The sequence below is a fragment of the Muscardinus avellanarius genome (assembly GCF_963383645.1).
Source record: "Muscardinus avellanarius genome assembly, chromosome: X".
Classification (NCBI taxonomy): domain Eukaryota; kingdom Metazoa; phylum Chordata; class Mammalia; order Rodentia; family Gliridae; genus Muscardinus; species Muscardinus avellanarius.
The window spans coordinates 19905367-19926857 of NC_137792.1; positions in this window are offsets into that span (position 1 = coordinate 19905367).

The following is a 21491-nucleotide window of genomic DNA, read 5'->3' on the forward strand; positions in this document are numbered from 1 at the left end:
ACAATTAACTCATCACATTCTCTAATAAATTAGTGGCTCTCTGATAAACTCAGATTAAGGCATGTTCTTAATTTTTACTTTGCTGATTGCATAGTAAGAATTGGCCATAATTATGACATGCCTGTTTATATATATATATATATATATATATATATATATATATTTATATATATATATTTGCTTTTGGGGTTTTATTTGTATCAAGGATTGAACCAAGATCATTCTACCTCAGAGATACACCTTCAGCCCTTTTTATATATCTTGTTTTGAAATGCTGTTTCTCTAGGTTGCTGAGAGACTTTCTAAGTTGCTGAAACTGTCCTATAACCTGTATCCCTATTGTTCCAAACCTTCCAAGTACTAGGATTACAGGCATGTGCCACCATACCTGGCTTACTTTTTATGAAAGGAAGGTGTGATGTGTATTGTTTTTTCATGGATTTATTTATATATTCTACAGACTTTATAAACTGCATGCTTATGGTTTTCTCCTTTGTTGTTTATATTGTATTTCCTGTTCCTAGTTGTTTCTTCTCATTGACAGACGTTCTTAATTTTGATATAAGAATATATTATATTTTGAGATAAGAATATTAAGAATATATATTCCTACTCATCTAAATAAATTATTTCCTATCCCAAGGTCATAAATGCATAATTAGATATATTTGTATAGATATTTTCAAAGTTTAGTTTTAACATTTACATTTTAACATTGTTAGACTTTTCCCCATGAATCTTTACATTTTCATTGTTATTGTAAACTTTGTGTTATTTTGAATTACAGTATTATTTTTATGTATGCTGATCTTATAGTCTGGCAATGTGATAAAATATTATTTACAATATCTTTGTATAAATTCTGTGTTTTCTAAGTTAAAAATAAATTACTTTAGCATAATGATAGCTACCTTCCTATTCTGAAACACACACACACACACACACACACACACTTTTTCTATTATATTGGCTTAGATCTTCAGCACACAAATGATAGGAAATAGTGCTAAATAAAATTCTAGTTTTACAAATTGTAGAAGAATTATTTTTCAGTATAAGGGATGTCTGCTCAAGCTTTTGGTTGAATCTGTTTATCATATAAGAAAAGGAAACAAAAATTATCTGATTTGATTTTTTCCTCGTTATTCATCCATTCACCATATTTGCAAACTATACATAATGATCAATTTTTTTCTTATAAAGTTCCTATTAGATAATTTTACTTATATTTAATTACTGTTTCATTCATTTATATGTATAGTATGTATTATCTTAACAATGGATTAAACATATTTAATTATTCTATTCTACTTTCTTGCCATTCCTTTGGCAGACATTTAGAATTGCAAACTTAGTTTTCCTCTTTTTGAGTTACTAGTTTTCTAGCAGCCTGCACGAGTTGGGTATTCTACCTTTGGGTAGCTAGATAGGCCATGAAAAGAAATAGTTCAGTTGTTTATAGTTTTTGCAGATCTTGGCAGTTTGTGCAGAATGAATGATAGGCTTCTTCTGTATTATGTCTTTTTGTGGTCTTTGTTAACATATCCAAGTTAGTTATTCTGTGTGTGCATCTTTTCTCTTAGAGAATTTCTCTCCCTCCCCTGCCTCAGCACAACTTTATGCTTCCTCTCCCCCAAGCGTGAAGTCCCATTTCTTTCTCAAGACATTGTAGTCATCTATTGGGGCAGTTGTGTTCAATATTTCTATCATCATGTAGAACTTTTTTGACAGCCTGAAACATTTTTGTATGCCTCCTTTATTTTCTGTAAAACTGGTAGTAGGGTTTCTGTGTTATTACAATGCATATACTTCCTTAATATCAATAATACTATGCTGTAAAAAGCCTTGGCTGAGAGTATTAGTTCTGCCCACTTCTCTATCATTATAATGAGATTTGCCTACATGTACTTTCAACACCAATACTGTGTGTATAAATATAAGCAATGGCCTCATCTTTAAGATCTGAGAGTATAATTCCAAGAGTCAGTATTAATTCTTTTATACCTTATAAGTTCCTGGATTCACTTGATTAATTATAGATAGACTTTTATATAAAGTAGAGCAAGTTGAATTAGTGATTTCTCTTTGGAATAGAACTCATGGTTCTTTGTATGCCTTCTAATGATCCTCTGCCCTCTTCTCCAAGGAGGAAGGTGTAATGTGTGTTTGATATATGTGTCCTCCGTGTGTGCATGTGTGCAAGGGAGGAAGGGGAGGGAGGAGGGAGGGAGGGAAGAATGTAACTTGAGTGGGTTCTTTATTACATTTGTTTTGGTGGTACTGGGGTTCCTGGAAACCCTTATACCTCTGGGCTACACTCCCAGACCTATTTTATATTTTTATTTAGAAACAGGGTCTCTTAAGCCAGTGAGGCTGGCTTTGAACCTGCGCGATTCTCCTGTCTCCGCCTCCCAAGTGCAGGGATTACAAGCGTGCGTCACCACGCCAGGCCTTTATTACATTTTATTACAGCATACTTTAGTTTCTTCATCTGGAAAATAAGTTAGTAACATGTAAAAATAAGTGAATTAGAGGTTCCTGTTAATAATTGATTGAATTGAACTCAAGAGTCAGGAAGTACCAGTACAGACAGAATGACTTTCTTCAAAAGAAATGAAATGATCCCGATATGGTGGCACACACTTGTAATCCCATCATTCCAGAGGGTGAGACCAGAAGATCATGGTTCTCGGACAGCCTCAGCTACTTAGTGAGGCTCTCTGCAATTTAGTGAGACTGTTTCAAAATAAAGAATAAAAAATAGGGAAGGGGTATAGCTCAAAGGTCGAATGCCCCTGGGTTCCATCCCCAGACTTGCAAAAAAAAAGTGTAATATTATCTTCCATAAATGATAGTACTGTTTAGTTGTACTTAATGGCCAAAATCTTAGTAGCATGAAACAACATAATTTTATCCTTCTATAGTTTTGGGTGTCAGAAGTCTGAAATCAGATTCTCTGGGCTAATGGCTTATTTCCATTTTGGGAGAAGAATCCATTTTACTGTTGTCTAGTTACAAGAGTCCATTATAATTGTTGATTCAGACCCTTTCCTCCAACTTCAAAATCAGTAGCGCAGCATCTTCTCTCTTTTCTAATGTCATCTTTCATCCTTACATTTACTCTCTTTGACTCTAATTCTCCTTTCTCCATCTTGGGTTTGGTTGAATTGAGTGCTGGATAATCCAGGATCATCTCATCATCTTCAAAATCCTTTATGCCATATGAGATAACATAGTTTCAGGTATTTGGTATTAGGTACTGGGCATTAGGACATCTTTGGGTAGTCAATTTTCTGTCTACCACATTGGTATAACGAACAAACTGACTTGGAGTTGATAAATGATAAATTTTTTGTGGTACTAGGGATAGAACCCAGAAGCATTCTACTTCTGAGCTTCACAGGGTCTCACTAACTTGCAGAGGCCCTCACTGAGTATCTGAGGATGACCATGAACACAATCCTTCTGTCTCAGCCTCTAAAATGCTGGGATTACAAGCATGCACCACCATGTCTAGCTGATAAATAATAGATTTTTATGCATGAGTTAAGAATGATAGTTTGTTTCAGGGTTTCTCATGACTAAAATTTATCCTGTAGTGGGCCTCACCCCAACAGATACCCTGGTCTGTGACCTTAACACTTCCAGGAATGCTTGTTGGGTCTCTACACTGAGATTTAGGACTTCTTTCAGGGGAATATAACCCAGGTCCTAAGAGTACTATCTGGGCATACATTATCTACCAATGTTGAATAATATCTCTAGGTATGAACTATAACTGTCCTGGTATTTTAGAATAGAAGGAATAGATTAGCAGATGTTTCTCCCTGTGATTTCTACCTCAAGAGTGCTTAAATACTTTTAAGAGTCTTCTGCTCTGGATTTGTCAGTATTTAACCAAGTATTTTAACTTTAATCTGAAAATTGATCTAGTATTTATAATGCCAGTGGAGAAGAAAGCAGGTATTACTTATTTCTGTATGTTCAGTGCTATTTAGAGATTTTTGAAGTAAGAGGACTCTTCAAATTAAATCATAAATTGCTAATGATTGATAAAAATTTAGAGAACAAGCTAGCAAAGGATTACCCACTTGGCTATAAAATACAGTTCCAATATATATACGATACAGAGGAATATAGATATAGCATATCTTAATTTTTATTTCTATGCTTAGGTATCTCTTCACTGATTATGTTCTAGAATTCTGGTGTATCTCACAGAAGTCTATATGATATAACAAATTTCTTTCTTTCTCTGATTCAGTTATATTATCTGCTAAATTGGGGTGAAAAAAGTGTCTTCTCATTTGGTTCATGAACATGCATATGAAGGCCTTGTTACTCATATATAGAAAGAACTGACCTCAAGTAAATAAAAGCCATAGTAGCAAGCTGACAACTAATATACACAAGGGTAAAAAGGTGAAAGCTTTTTCTGTAAGATCACAAATAACATAATTATGACCATTCTTACCACTTCTATTTAAAATATCATATGCAATACTGACCTTAGCAATGAGACAAAAAAAGCAACGAGGTATCCAAATTGGAAAGAAGAAATAAAATTATGTCTCATGAAGCCTTTTTACTCTATGAAACAGAAGTCTCACTATGTTGCCCAGGCTGTCTTTAAACTCCTGGGCTCAAGTAATATTCCTGCTTAGGCTCCTGCATAGTTGGAACTATACGTACACACCACTGTGTCCAGAATGGGGCTTATTTTTAATGGACAAGGTATATAATGAAAAATTAAATTAATAAAAAGTGATAAATACATAAAGTGGTAAGAATTATAAAAATAATAAAACAAGATAATAGGGTAGGCAGGAAGAGAGAACAAAGAACTTTCTAAGACAGTAACATTCCAGAGACCTATTATAAGAGTCACTGGCTCTGGAGAGAGAACATTTTCCAAAGAGTCAAAACAGCAAACACAAGTAGGGAATGAAAGTGGGATGCTGAGTAACAGATGAAAGAGTATATGAATAAGACCAATCAGAGCATGGTATAAGGAGGAAGAGATACAGAAGATAAAGAAAGAGGCAGGACTAGAATAGGTAAGGAGATTTTTAAACCTTGCAAAATAATTTGGATTTTCTTCTAAGCCCAGTGATAATCACTGGAGAGTTTTAAGCAGGGAAATAGCAATAACTAATTTAACTAATTAGGAAAATAACCTTGGCTAAAGAGAGGTGAATGCAGTACAACATGCAAGATGGAACAGAGACTCACTAGGTGACTAATAAAGAGACATGATGGTGAGTTTCACCACAATGATCCCTTTCCAACTTTACTGTTCATATGATTCTCTTATGATTCTTACTGAAGTTCAGACTCTGATTCAGGAGATTTGAGATAGAGCCTGAGGTTTCCCATTTTTAATTGACACTCAGGTGATAGGATATCACTGGTCCATAAACCCCAGAATTGAATACCAAGGATCTAGTCTAGATAGTAATTTTAAAGCTTTCAGTCAGAAAGAAGAAAGTTTCCATTTACATTCAGAATTAAACTGATAGATGCTACTGAAAGGTTGGATGTTGAGAGTAAGGAAAGAAGTGAATGTTATGACTACTAGAATTCCTTCTAATAAAAATAAAAATAGCTAATAATAGTTCATTGATAACAGAATATGATAAAATCTGAAAATCATATTCCAAAATAATATTTTTGCATGATAAAAACACTCATGATATCTAAATTTTAAAATAGGTATAAACACATATAAATAAATTTTAAAAGAATTTTTATTTTTTATGTTTTTAATTAATGCTAGTACTTTAATAATGATAAATACTTATTTCTATTTAAGATTTGATACCTGTATGGCAAGGTGGCATCATTTTCTCAGGCTATAACAGTACATAAAATTTTGTTATATTTTGTTATATTTTCTTCTGTGTTATTGGTATGGTGAAATCTGTTATAACCTAAAATCATATAGAATTAAATTAAACTGATTTTTTAAAAGATTGCATTCTAAGCCTGGCATGTTGGTGCACACTTGTAATCCCAGGATTTGGGAGGCTGAGACTGAAGGATCCTGGTTCATGGCCAGCCTCAGCTACTTAATGAGGCTTTCTGCAACTTAGACCCTGTTTCAAAATAAAGAATAAAAGAAGAGGGCTGGTGGTGTATCTTGGAGGTAGAATGCCCCTGGGTTCAATCACCAATAACACACACACACACACACACACACACACACAGATTGCATTCTTATTTTCACACAAAGTATAATGTAATATCAGCTATACAAACATATTTATGAGTATGTGAGACAGCTAAATTAGTCTTTCAACTATCATATTTCCTTCTTGCTACATTTTTATGGTGCATTATAGTCTTATATCATAATGTACTTTCTAGTGATAGTGACATACATACACACAGCACTTGGTGATATTTCCCCCAACTCCCTCTTTTCTCTCTCCTTCCCAAGATATGACATAGAGATTAATATTATTATTCTCAGGCATGCACATAATGTTAATGGAAGTGATTCTTTCATTGATCCTCCCTCTGTACCTTTCTTTCCCCTAAACCATCTCCTTTGCTCCACTGAAGTTTTTCCTCCATTATCTAAAGTCATTTTCTATCCCAATTACTCCTTAGTTTCCACATATGAGAGAAAACTTAACCCCCTTCTGTTTCTGTGACTGGCTAATCTCACTTAACAATCTTTTCCAGGTCCATCCATTTTCCTGCAAATGACATGAGTTTGGTGTTCTTTATTGCTTGGTAGAGTCCCATTGTGTGTACATCTCACACATTTGTAATCCATTCATCTGTTGAGAGACAACTAGGTTGGTTCCCTAATTTGGCTATTGTGAATTTTGTTGTATGGATATGCAAGTATCACTATAATATTCGGATTTCAGTTCCTTTGGAAAGATACCCAGAAGTGATATAGTTGGATCATATGGTGGATCCATTCCCAGTTTTCTGAGGAATGTTCACACTGATCTCCATAGAGGTTGCACCAATTTGCAGTCCTACCAACAGTGTAGAAGAGTTCCTATTTCCCTATATCCTCACCAACTTTTTTTTATTGTTTGACTTCTTGATGATTGCCATTCTAATTAGGGTTAGATGTAGTCTCAGTATAGTTTTTATTTATATTGCCCTGACTGATAATAATTTTGAACAATTTTCTAAGTATTTATTGGCCATTTGTATTTCTTCTTTTATAAAGTATCAGTTTAATACAATTGCCCATTTCTTGATTAGGTTATTAGTTTGTATTAGTGTTAAGTATATAAGTAATTTGTACAGTCTAGATATTAGCCCTCTATCAGAGGAATAGCTGGCAAAGACCTTCCATTCTGTCAGCTATCTTTATACTCCTGATGGTGTCCTTTGCTGGACAGAAATATTTAAGTTTAATGCCATACCATTTATTAATTCTTATTTTAATTTCCTGGAATTTGGAGGTCTTATTGAGGCAGTGTCTACCTGAACATATATGTTTGAGTGTTGGACTTATGTTGTACTTTAGTAATTTCAGTGTCTGGTCTAATTTACAGGTCTTTGATCCATCTTGTATCACATATAGGATAACTTGGATATGTCCATTTTTCTTTTCTGTGCAAAGTATCTACACATGCTTTCATATAACATAAAAATGAATTTGTACTTGCTATGTATCTTTGCAATTGTTTATTCAACTGGTTTCAATTTCAAAGAAAGTCACAAAATATGAAGGTACTTAGAAGTCACTCCTGTAAATGAAGGGGTGAATACTATATCCACAGGGTAAAATACTTACTTAAACTTGTCAATGTCTGAGTTTTTAATTCACATTACAAGACTGAGACATTAGAATAAGTTCTCTGAGCTGAGAGTGGTGGTGCACACTTGTAATCCCAGCACTTGGAAGGCTAAGACAGGAAGATCGCACAGGAGGTTTGAAGCAAGCCTCAGCTATTTAGTGAGACCCTGTTTCCAAACAAAATATAAAATAGGTCTGGGAGTGTAGCCCCGAGGTAGAAAAGCCCCTGGGTTCCACCCCCAGGACCACACACACAAAAATAAGTTCTCTGTTTATAACTGCTAGGATGAACAACACAAATATTGAAGCAACAGCATGAAAGAAGAGAAAAATGAGGATCAGGGTTGAGGGTAAGAAAAGTTTACTGACAAGCAGCTGTTCTCCCTAAGAAGAAAAATTATAGAGCAGCATTTACAATTACCCACTAGCTCTCTGAGAACATGTCTCAGGGACACTAAGTGGAGATTAAATATTGGAAAGAAAGAGAAGATGGCAGAGTGTTATGCAATGTCCTTGCATATATTAACAGGACTCTCATTTCTCCAAATTAAAAAAGATCTTTTAATACCTGTGACATGCACACTATAAGCTCAACTATACAGAATATGCAATGAAATTCTACAGGAATTATCTTTTCTCTGGTTACAAAACTCAACAGAAGTAAGTATTTGGGGGTTCACGGTACAGAAGTTGGCTTCTAAAGGCTTACATAAAATGTTTTCTACTATAATAGGGTCAATTATAAGGTGAATCACCATTCCTGAGCATGAAATTCCAGTGAAATTAAAGGTGTATACAATGCTGATGCTTTCACATAGATGTCAATATTGGTGGTTGTTCATAGTTTTATTTATAAATGCAAGATTTCTCACAAAATTCCCTGGATCATTGCAGTCCATTGTTCATACTTACTTACGAGGCTTATTATTGGGGAGGTCGATATGTGATTAACTACAGCTTATTTTGTTTCAGCTGTGGCACTGGAGAGACTGCAATTTTTTACTTTGTCTTCTTAGCAGTTATGTGGATTATGGAGATGAGGTGGGGCTCTAGCAGAAAATGCATCATTTGTTTATATATCAGTCGGATGGTATCATGCGCCGGCTCTGGACATTTTCTCAGAGGCTATGAGATTTATGAGCATCATAAAGCCTCTTTCCCCCATAGATCACGTTGCTAGAATACACATACCTTTTCTGGACTTCACACTTTCAGAAACCAGCCAGAATAAAAAAGAACAGGGTGCTGGTTTTTTTTATATTTTCCATAACAGGGAAAGAGAATGTTCCCATTCCCCTGAAATTTTTCCCTACTGCCAATTCACTAATTACTCAGAATCAAAAGAGAAATCCAGTGGATTATTTTTCAATATGTTTTCTTTAAAAATATATTTTTATGAAAATCTATTTGGAGCAAAAGACAATAACTTGCTTAGACATGAAGAACAACTATGTTAAAGTCTATGACTGTATACAGGACTATTTTTGCTAATGTTCTTTTCAAGTTTCATCTATCTAAATTAATTTGTCTTGTACATGTAAGTTAGTGTCCATCATTGGTATCATATAATAAGAAAATAATTTTCTTTTTTTTTTTTTTTTGGTGGTACTGGGGTTCCTGGAAGCCCTTCTACCTCCGGGCTACACGCCCACACCTATTTTATATTTTTGAAACAGGGTCTCTTACGCCAGCGCGGCTGGCTTCGAACCTGCGCGATCCTCCTGTCTCCGCCTCCCAAGCGCGGGGATTACAAGCGTGCGCCACCACGCCCGGCTTAAGAAAATAATTTTCATAAGTGGAAACAACTTCTTTTGGCATTAGGGATCGAACCCAGGGACTTCCAAGCTATACCCTTAGTCCCTTTCATTTTTTACTTTCTATCAGAGTCTACGTTGCTGAGGTTTGCCTGGAACCTGAGATCCTTCTGTCTTACCCTCCTGAGTAGTAGAATTACAAGAGACCACTTTTGAGGTCCTCATATGGTTGAAGACAATGCAGGCCTTATTATCAAGTCAAAGCTATTTATGAAGGGATTACTTATAAGAGAAAAGGGAGTATTAATTTCTTTTCTAAGTTCATCCTGCCTCTGTACCTCCCTTTCCAGGAAAACCAAGAATAACAAACCTGATTTTGACCATTTAAAATGGTACTAGTGAAGCCGGGCATGGTGGCGCACGCTTGTAATCCCCGCACTTGGGAGGCGGAGACAGGAGGATCGCGCAGGTTCGAAGCCAGCCGCGCACTGGCTTAGGAGACCCTGTTTCCAAAATGAAAATGTAAAAATAGGTCTGGGAGTGTAGCCCGGAAGTAGAAGGGCTTCCAGGAACCCCAGTACCACCAAAAAAAAAATGGTACTAGTGATCAAAATTAATAAAAAGTATTAGAGTAGATGATTATAGAACTACACGATCACCTAAGAATTAACACAGTTTTCATAGATTAGTTAATGCTTGAGATGGGGTTTTCTGGATCTGTATTTCCCTTCTGATGGGGATTTCTTATATCAGTAAGAAAAAGGAAAACCAACAAATTCAAAGTATTAAAAATATAGGTAGTGGAGCATGCTGAACCAGAGAAAATATGCAAACATGCTTAAACTACTTTGATATGTTGAGAGGTATGTATTATATCTATGTTTATGTTCATCTAGATACTTACACACACAGCATATATAAGAAAAAGGCAAATACCAGGGAACAAAATATGTTTTTGAATAAGGGAGCACAGATCATGGAAACACTTATTTTTATTTATCTTTTTTTGCAATGTCCTCATAGACTGAGAATAAAATCTTTTTCCCTACTGATTTTCATTTTAACATAATCCTCATTGATTTACCTTTTTCTTTGCACCAAACCTTGAAATTAGTAAAAACGAGATTTATTTACATTTATATATTCTCATAATTATGAATTAAAGGCTTACTATGTGATATGGAAATTTGATTATAAAAGGTTTAAACTGAATATGTTTCAACTCCTAGAAAAGCAAATATTAATAACAATGAAAAATTCTTGATATAAACTGTTTTCTTGGTGGTTTATTTCTTTTGACTAAATGTTTGATTCATCAAAAATTTCTGATATTGAACATGTTCTCCTTTGAGAATGTTAAGGATTGTTTTAAATACTGCTTGCTGCATTGTATTCAAAATGTTATATAACTATGTAAATTATGTAAAAGGGAGTATACTTATTACCCTGAAAGCACATGAAAAAGTACCCGAATTCAATGATTCAAGAACATTTCAAGATGGAAAAAGATCATAGAAATGTTTGAATACATTTCAGTCCTATAGAAAGAAAAACAGATTCAAAAAAATGAGGTCATAGTCCTTCTTACCTTATGCATTGCTTATTATACAGGTTTAATTTTATATATATATATATATATATATATATATATATATAAATTTTTTTGTTTGAGATGAGGTCTCACATATTACCCAGTCTGGCCTCAAACTCCTGGACTCGAGTGATCTTCCTACCTCAGCCTCCCTAGTGTCTTGGATTATAGATATGCACTACTACACATAGCTGATTTTGTAATATGGATCTAAGTATTTTGAAATAAATTATTTTTTAGCAAGTTGGGCAAATGTTTTGCAAGTATGCCTATATGTATTAAAGCTAACACTCTATTTTTATGATTCACTGGTGTTATGTATCATTTCTTATTTAAGAATTCTTTATATATACAGCCAATAAAAATGTTAATGTTTTATTTTAATTAAATTCAAGATATTTTTATGACATACTCAAAAATGCTTCTGCATATTCTTGTGTATCCTAACCAGAAAGCCCCAATTTAAGATTTTTTTTTGCTTCATAATATAAGAGAACCTCAGAAAAATTTACTTTCCATTTAAATGCCTGTTTTTGACAGGAAAGGAAGCTAGAGATGTGTGAGAATATATGCGTGCTTTTACAATCCTGATACTCTCCAATCAGAAAGTGCCAGAAGATATGCAAAGAAAATTCTTTTGTCAAAATCAATTATATTTGAAGCTGGATTTAATGAGAGTTTTTATGAGGTGTAGAAATCTCTGGTACTTTCTTTTGTTGTTGCCAATCAGTTTTATTAACCGTGGAGCAGCTAGATTTCAGGACCAACTATCTGTCCATTAGAAATGATTTCTGAACTTCAGCAGATCTTATATCCAAAATTTCCTGCAACGCTGAATACATTTTTCTAAGAATGTAATGTATTGAACTTGAAACTCTGTAGAGCAAAATAGGCATCCTAATTAATAGAGTTTCATGATGGAACACACTTGTAACATCTAATACTAACTAGAAGGAAATGTCACCCTCCTATCATTCTAACACAAAGTTTATCCTACGTCCTTATTACCTTCTCAGTAGCAAAAGATTAGCAGTGCTGTGTGTGACCTTAATCACAAAAGATTGGGAAGATCTACAAAAGCCTCCAAATTCAGAGCAAGTGTCAGTCTGAAAAGCACTATTATAATCTCCCCAGTCCACATGGTTGATTTTCATTTTTATCAAGGAAGGATACCTTGTGGTGATTTCAGTAGTTCCTGCAGTGCTGCTACTTCTTAGATGGTCAACTTTTACTTTCTGAGTTCTAACTTTCATAAATATGCCTTTTTTTTTCTTACTCTCCCTGGAAGAAAGGGCATTCATGGTCAAATGAAAGTTGAACAGAAGATTCTGCTTCCTGAAGAATTCAGAAATGCATTGGTTTACTCAGCCTTCCACCAACTAAACACAAATATTTTATAACATATACTGGAAGTAACTGTAACTTACAAATGTTAATATTTCAAAGTTGAAATAAGAGGGAGATTCATTAAAGAAATTTAATGAATGAATGTTTTTAATTTTAGAAGCATGTATACCCATTCTCACCAAATTTAAAGAACTTCCAAGGGACTTCATTTTCTAGAGATATGATAGATTAGATAAACTGAACAATCCTTAACACCTAAGAAATATCTGAATGAAGTATGGCATGGTGGCGCATGCCTATAATTCCAGTAATTGGGAGGAATAGATAGGATGATTGCAGGTTTGAGGACAGCAGTTTGTAATAACAAGACACTGTTTCAAAACAAAAAAATAAAATAGGGCAGGAGGTTTAGCTCAGTGGAAGAATACTACTGGGTTCAATCTCCAGTATCACAAAAAAATATGAATGAAATTACTGAAAAAAAAATGAATGCAACCCTGACCTGGCAAGACAGAAAAATACAGCCTTGAATCAAGGTGGAAGTGATAAAATTGAAATATGAATGTTGAAATAAGTTTTCTGAGTGAGGGTAACTACAGAAGTATGGTGAGTTAAGCTTTTTGTTTTTTGATCAAAATTTGGATACAGAAAAAAAAAAGTTACGGCCTGCCCAAGCTGGATAGCCTAATAAGAAGGCTATCTTCACTATATTAAGCAAATAATAAGCCTTTAAGACACAAGAACTTAGCAACCCAACATGAAGAAAATTTGCCCATTTTGGCATTAGTTCTTAAGATATCTAAAGTAATCTGCATGTGGTAGAGTACTTAGGAGGGTAAAATAGGCACAAGTTCAAGGTCAGCCTTAAGATTTCGAGGGTTTGTTTAAAAATAAATAATAAAAATGGCAGTGGAGGAACACCTGTGGATTCAATCCCTAGCATCCCATTCCACAGAATATCTAAGGTAAATCCTAAAATATAAGAAAGAATAGAAATTTCAGTCTTATAAAAGGAAATAATGAAATAATAGGGAAAGGAAGCTCAACCAATCAAAAGCATCACAGACATGAAAAGATGAGCAAAAGCAGGATTTACTGAAGAGTATAAAGAAATTTATTTATTTTTATTTATTTTTTGGTGGTATTGGGGTTCCTGGAAACCCTTCTACTTCTGGGCTACACTCCCAGACATATTTTATACTTTTTTATATTTGGAAACAGGGTCTCTTAAGTCAGCAAGGCTGGCTTCGAACTTGCATGATCCTCCTGTCTCCACCTCCCAAGCACGGGGATTACAAGTGTGTGCCACCACGCGTGGCAGAGTATAAAGAAATTTACATGAACAATTCTAACAACAACATACATCCAGTTTTCAATTTTAAAAAATCAGTCCCATATTTACTATGTTTACACAAATATTATAATAAAAATCACCTCAAATCATTGGGATTCAGAAGTTTAAAAATCAAATAATGAACTCATAAATACCAGTAAAATGCTAACCAAAACATTAAAAACAAAATATACTCATACACACACAAAAAAGACAGTCATATCGTGACAGAAGTTTCAATCCACACACAAAAAAGATATAAAAATTTAAATTTTAGAAGTTGAATATATAATATAACCTCAAAACAAGAAATATAATATCCAACAGAATTTTTAAAAATTTTTATTGGTGCATTGTGGTCTTACATCTTAATGGAGTACAAGATGATAGAGGCATACATGCACACATCACTTATTTGGCCTTTTCCCATTTTCTACTCCATTCCCTCACCTGCCCTCCTTCTCCTGTTTGTCTTAGTGATGGATATGTTTGTAAATGTACATTAGGGAATTTCCCTCTTCCTCTTTCTATCCCCCTCAATTAGGTCACCTTATTTGCTCATCTATGGTTTCTCCTTCATCTAGAGTTCCTCCTATGACCCTTTTTATCCCTAGCTTCCTCATATTAAGGAGAACATCCATTTTTTTTTTTACTTTTTGTGACTGACTGATCTCACTTAGCATAATGTTTTTCAGTTTCATCCATTTCTCTGCAAATAACATAATTTTGTTCTCTATGGTAAAGTAAAATTCCATTGTGTACATATCCCATAGTTTTATAATCCATTCATATGTTGATGGACATCTTGACCTGTTTCATAGTTTGGGAATTCTGAATTGTGCAGCTATGAATATAGATATGGAGGCATTAATTTGGTACTTTTGTTTCCATTCTCCAATAGAAATTTACAGATAAGAACAGGGAAACAGACAAATACATTAATATAGTATAAGATACAGATTTCTTGTGTGTGTGTGTGTGTGTGTGTGTGTGTGTGTGAGAGAGAGAGAGAGAGAGAGAGAGAGAGAGAGAGAGAGAGAGAGTGAGAGAGTGTGAGAGAGACGATTTAACCAAGGGAGTTCTAACTCTGAGCAATAGCTTCAGTGCTATTTTTATTTTTAATTTTTGAAACAGGGTCTTGCTAAGCTGCTGATAGCCTTGTTATATTGCTGAGGCCAGCTTCAAATCTGTGATCCTCCTGTCTCATCCTCTCAAGTATTGGTATTACAGCTATGCACCACCTAGTCCGGGAGATATACTTTTCTCAGAAAGTCAAGAATACAAAAGACCTGGCATGGTAGTGCATGCTTGAAATCCCAGCAATTGGAAGGCGGAGACCAGAGGATCACAGTTTTACGGACAGCTTCAGCTACTTTGTGAGGCCCTTCACAACTCAGTGAGACCCTGTTTCAAAAACCAAAAACACTAAAAAATAGGGCTAGGGCTGTAGCTCAAAAAAAAAAAAAAATGAAAGAAAGAAAGAATACAAAAGTTAGCAGAAGCAGTGGTTCATTTCTGTGATTTCAGTATTTGAGAGGTTGAAACAGGAGGATCACAGGTTTGAGGTTATCCTCAGTAAATTATTAAGACCTTGTTTCAAAATAAAAAGAGCTGGGGATATAGCTCTGAGTTAGAATGCCCCTATGTTCAACCTCTAATACCACACACAGGCGTGTGCGCGCACACACACACACACACACACACACACACACACACACACAGAAATCAGCATACTGGTGATTAATAACTTTACTAAAAATAGAACAAATTTATTCTTATTTGTCTTTAAAAACATGGACTATTTAAGGAAACAAAATATGTACTAGGAAGCAAGTCTCAAATATTTCAAGGAAATGATATAATACAGAATGTATTCCTTAGCCACAATTCACTTGCCTTTTAAATTAGTAATATTTAAATATTGTTAAATACCTATAATCTTGAAAATTAAAAAGGCACATTGAAAAAAGCTATGGATCAAATAAAAATAATATAAGTATTAGAAAATACACAGAAATGAAATTTAATATGATAATGCATATCAAATTTATAAGATGCTATTAAGTATTTTGTTGTTTGTTTTATTCAGTACTAGTACTGAACTAAGGGGTATTCTACCACTGAGATACATACCACACCTTTATTATTATTATTATTTTAATTTTGAAATAGGGTCTGGTCTATGTTGCCCAGGCTGGCCTTGAACTTACAATACTCTTTTTTTTTGTGTGTGTGGTTCTGGGGATGGAACTCAGAGGCATTCTACCTCCAAGCTATACCCCCAGCCCTATTTTTATTCTTTATTTTGAATTAGGGTCTTACTTAATTGTGGATAGCCTCACTAGTTGCTGAAGCTGGCCTCCAACCCATGATCCTCCTGTCTCAGCTTACCAAATATTGGGCTTACAAGCATGTGCCACCATGCCCAGCGTACTTGTCGTACTCTTGCCTCAGTCTCCAAAGGAGCTGGATTATAGTAATGAACCACCACATCTGGCTCATAAAGTAGTTTTTAGAAAATTAGGGATTTAAATGACTATTTTAGATTTAAAAAAGCCAATTAAGTATTAATAATCTAAACACTGAATATAAGATCTTAAAAAATAATATAGTAATTAGTTGTCAAATACTCAAAATACTACTAAAATAAAATAATAAAAAATAATACTAAAAAATACTACTCAGTCTCAAAGACTGAGATAGTATCACAAGTTCAAGGCCAGCCTCAGCAACTTAGCAAGATCCTGTTTCAAAATAAGAGAATAAAATAGGGCTGTGCTGTGGCTGATAGGTATAATGCCCCTGAATTCAATCTCTAGGATAAAAAAAATTGAAAACAATTATAAAATAGAAATAATCAACAGGGTTAAAATAGGTTATTAGTGTAAAAATTGATCAATTTATGACAACACAGTCAAGCAAAATAAGAAAATAGAAAGTATAAAGCTAAAACAAGTATAGGAATAGTAAATAGAAACAAAATTTCAACATAGATTTAGGGGTGATAAGAAAAAATGTTTAAAAATTTTTATATAAAATATTTGGAATATCACTTGTTACTGATAAATTTTAAAGAAAACTAATTTATCAACACAGTGCAGAAATTGATAATGAACTTCAAGAGAGAGCACACAATTTTCCATAAAAAAGCCACTAGGCCTTTATTGCTTTAGAGGATGATTTTTCCCAGACATTGAAAGAAAAGCTAACTCTAAATTAAAATAAAATGACCCATAGAACAGAACAACAGACACAATTTCCAGTGGAAGAAAGAATATTACAGAAATCTTACATAGATTTCATAAATTCTGAAACAAACTAAAAACTAAGAAATATAATCAGCAATGTTAAAAATATAATTTGGTAAAAGGCAAAATATGTATATGATCTACCAGAATATTAGAATATAATTTAGCATGGCAATATTTACTCTCTAGAATTAAAAAAATTGATAAAATTAAATTATATAAACCACCAGACCCTGAGGTCCGGGCCACCAGGCCCGGTGCCTGGGCGGGTGGCAGGCACTGGCAGGGCACCCTTAGGTGAACCCCTCCCCACCCAGAAGGACCCTGAGGTCCGGGCCGCCAGGCCCCAAACCTGGGTGGGTGGCAGGCACTGGCAGGGCACCCTTAGGTGACCCCCTCCCCAACTGGAAGGACCCTGAGGTCCGGGCTGCCAGGCCCTGACCCTGGGCGTGTGGGTGGGCGTGGGGGGGCACCCTTAGGCGACCCCCACCCCGAATGCCTGAACCCACATCCTCCCCCAAACCACACATACTCTCCTCTTTTAAAAAAAAAAAAAGGGAAAAGAAAAAATAAAATATTCGAGAGGGGTTAAGATGTCAGAGGCAGCAGCTAGAATATTGGAGATGCAGACAAAACATATATATCTGAACTGGAGCTTTTGGAAAAATTCCCCGTGAAGGAGGACTGAGGCTTCTCTACATCTTTAAGAATCCTGGACGTCACCTGTAATGAGAGAGTCTAGCAGAGACCTATGAGGAAGGCGGTGGCAGCAGCAGTGGCCGAGATGGTGGTGGAGACTTGTCTTTGGGAGAGGCAGACATCTGATCCAACCCACCCTGATCCTCTGAAGAAATTACCCCAAAGGTCGAATGCTACCGTTGCGCATGCTTTGGAACACTGGACATTATGCGGTATGGGAAAAGAGCTTGGGAAAGATTTGAATTGGTGGAGACAGTCGCATTGCCAGTGGCAAGTACTCAGGGGAGGCAGAGATCTGACATAATACACCTGAAACTTTTGAAGAAATTACCTCAGAGGTGGAATACTACCACCACGCACCTCGGAAATGTGGGACAACCTAATGGGTGAAGAGGGGGCTAGGATCAGAGCCTGCTATGAGGCAAGGCAGGTGATGGGGCCTCCGAGGTCGGGATCAGAGCCAGCTGATGCGTTAGGCCAGTGCCGGAGCCAGCGAGGCCAGGATTGAAGCCTGCTGTGAGGCAAAGCCGGGGCCGAGGCCTCCAAGGCTGGGATCGGAGCCTGCTGAGGGGTTTGGCCAATGCCGGGGCCACCGAGGCCAGGATCAGAGCCTGCTTTGAGGTATGGCTGGTGCTGGTCCAAGGCCGGGATTGGAGCCTGCCAAGGGGTGAGGTCAATGCCGGGGCCAACCAGGCCGGGTTAGGAGCCTGCTGTGAGGCAAGGCTGCTACTGGGGCCTCCGAGGCAGGGATCGGCTCCAGCCAAGGAGTTAGGCCAGTGCCGAGGCCAGCAAGGTCGGGATTGGAGCCTTTCGTGAGGCAAGACTGGTGCTGGGACCTCCGAGGCTGGGATCAGCCTCTGCCGAGGGGTAAGGCTGGTGCCAAGGCCAGCGAGGCCGGGATCGGAAACTGCCATGAGGCAAAGACAGAGCTGGGACATGTGAGACCAGGATAGGAGCCTGCCAAGCGGTCAGGCTGGTGCCAGGGTCAGCGAGGCTGGGACTGGAGCCTGTTGTGAGGCTAGGCCGGTGCTGGGGCCTCTGAGGCCAGAAGTGGAGCCAGCCGAGGGGTCAGTTCTGTGCGGCGGCCAGTGAGGCCAGGATAGGGACCTCCCATGAGGCAAAGCCGGTTCTGGAACCAGCGAGGTCGGGATAAGAGACCCCTAAGTGGCCAGGCCACTACTGGGGCTGTCAAGAGTGGGATCAGAACTTGCAATGCAGCATGCACATAGAAATAGCACAGAAAATAAAATCCAGATGCTTCCCCTAATTAGCAAGAACTAGGAGGAAAGGGCTAACAGGAGGAGGTCGAGTACTAGAAAGGGCCCTTATTGAGAAGCAATTAAGGTGACCAATCAGAAAGGAGGGGATGGGGGAGGATGGAATCTCTTTAAAACTCATGAGGTGCATAAACAAATATATCAAAGATAATTACCAATTAAGCATGGGATTGACGGAGGGGGAGGGAATGGGATGGGGATTGGATGAGGGCTTATTGGATGATATGTGCTTGTATATCCTCTCAAGTCTTGTATTCCAAAGTGATGTATGATTACACACAAAAAAATAAATAAAATATATACAAAATAAACCACCATATTCTAACAGAAAAAATTAAAAAAAATATGAACACTGAGTGATACAGATAAAAGCATGTTAAATATTGTTTCAGAGTCCTTATATAAAAACAACAAAATATAATTCTTAGTGATATTTGACTGTTAAACAAGAACACAAAACTGAATAAAAATTATTAGGAGAATTTAGCAAGGTTTCTGTATAGAAAATTAAAATATATACTCAGCAAAACTCAGGTAAAAATCTAAATATTACAAAACTGTTGGGTACCTCTTTTACACCACTTCAAAGTTTCTTGGCTTCCACTTTTATTCCCTCTGTTGTTGACAGGGCTAATTTCACTCAGACTTTGACCAGCTTTGTACAGCTGCCATCTGTCAGTGAGGTTCTGCATACTTATTTCTTGCTCTGATGCATCTCTAAACTTATTCAACACTCCTATATACAACTCAAAAGTATGAAGTTGATACCCATGGGGCCACTCTTGAACAGTAAGGGATGGAGACAATGAATAAGTGCTGTCTCATTTCATTCCTCAGAGGAGCAGTTCTCAAAAACTTTTCAGAAGGATCTTGAGAAATTCTGAGTGGGATTAAATACTAGTTTTCTATGAGGTGGTCACTTTCATAACACACATCATTTTAATGTTTTTCTTCCTTCCTTGTTCTTCTCAATTTTCCTGTACTCCTATTTCATGGGATAAATATTTCCAAATAAATGATCTATTGCCCATGTTTAAGAATCTTGTGTTTGGGGAAAACCCAAGACAAAATAATTTAAATGACAATGAAATATGTAAAATAGCTAAAAGAGACACTAGTCATTGTAGGGGGAACACTTATAAACACAGAAGAATTTTAAAAGACATAAACAATTATATTTATGAGAAAGATATTCAGTATAGATTAGTATCTTTTAAACCTTGGTTGGACAGTAATTTGTATGGGGAAGAGGGGGAAATGGAGAGATAGGGGAACTACCATGTTCTGTGTACATGTATGTCATTGTAAACATGATTTACATTATGATGTGAGACTATAATGCACCAACAAAAGTACATTATTAAAAGAATTTGGTTGGAAACCGGGCATGGTGGTGCATGGTTGTAATCCCAGAATTTGAGAGGCTGAAACAGAAGGATTACAGTTCATGGACAGCCTCAGTAACTTAGTGAAGCACTTTGCAATTCAGTGAGATCCTGTTTCAAAATAAAAAATAAAAAAAAGGGCTGGAGGTGTTACTCAGAGATAGAATGCCCCTGGATCCCATCCCCAGTACTGCAAAATAAAAAACAAACAAACTTTGTTGGAATAGAGAAGACTTTTTAAAACATCTCAAAATCCATAGCCATAACAATTATTTAAAATTAATAACATTTGATTACCAAAAAACACTGTGAAGTGAACCAGAAGAGTACATAATCAGAGACATCATTTCCAACTTGTATGACTGACAAGGAAATGTATCTATCTACCTACCTAAAGATAAGTATATAATGAATAAGAAAAACAGCAGAATACATAAAAAGGACCATGAGCAATAGTTCCCTGAGGAAGAAAACTCCACAGATATTAAGGGGAAAAAATTGTGGTTCAAACTTATTAAGAAAAAGGGAAAGTCTGAGAAACCAAGTGATGTTAAGGATGACAAAATATTTAGGATAATGAAAGGAATTATGATATCCTGGTGGCTGCAGTACTCAGTTATAATAATATTTTGGAAAACTGTTGACATCATACTAACATACTAGCATTATGAAGAAATAAGAAATTCTTTTGCTCCAGGCAAAAATCATAAGAAAGTTCACAGTATAGAAGCATAGATTTCTCTTCTCCCTCTCTCCTTCAAAACATACATAAATTATATGTATAGGTACACACATACACGCACACGCACACACATATGGCATGAATAATTTGTTGCAATTTTATATCCATACTCTACCTTTCTCCATTTAATCTGTGCTTTGGTAAATGGATGAATCAGTTTGGACATCATTAATCAGCTCCCTGGACTTCCGGTTCTTGACTTTTAGAGCCACTGGGAGCAATGTAAGGCTCATTTTTAAAGGGTGGCATTAAAATATTTACTCCTCAGCATCCTCCCTTTAAGGTCATCCTGAATTGGCTGCATCTTCCCTTCATGAAGATCACACTTATCAAATACTCCTCTCCTA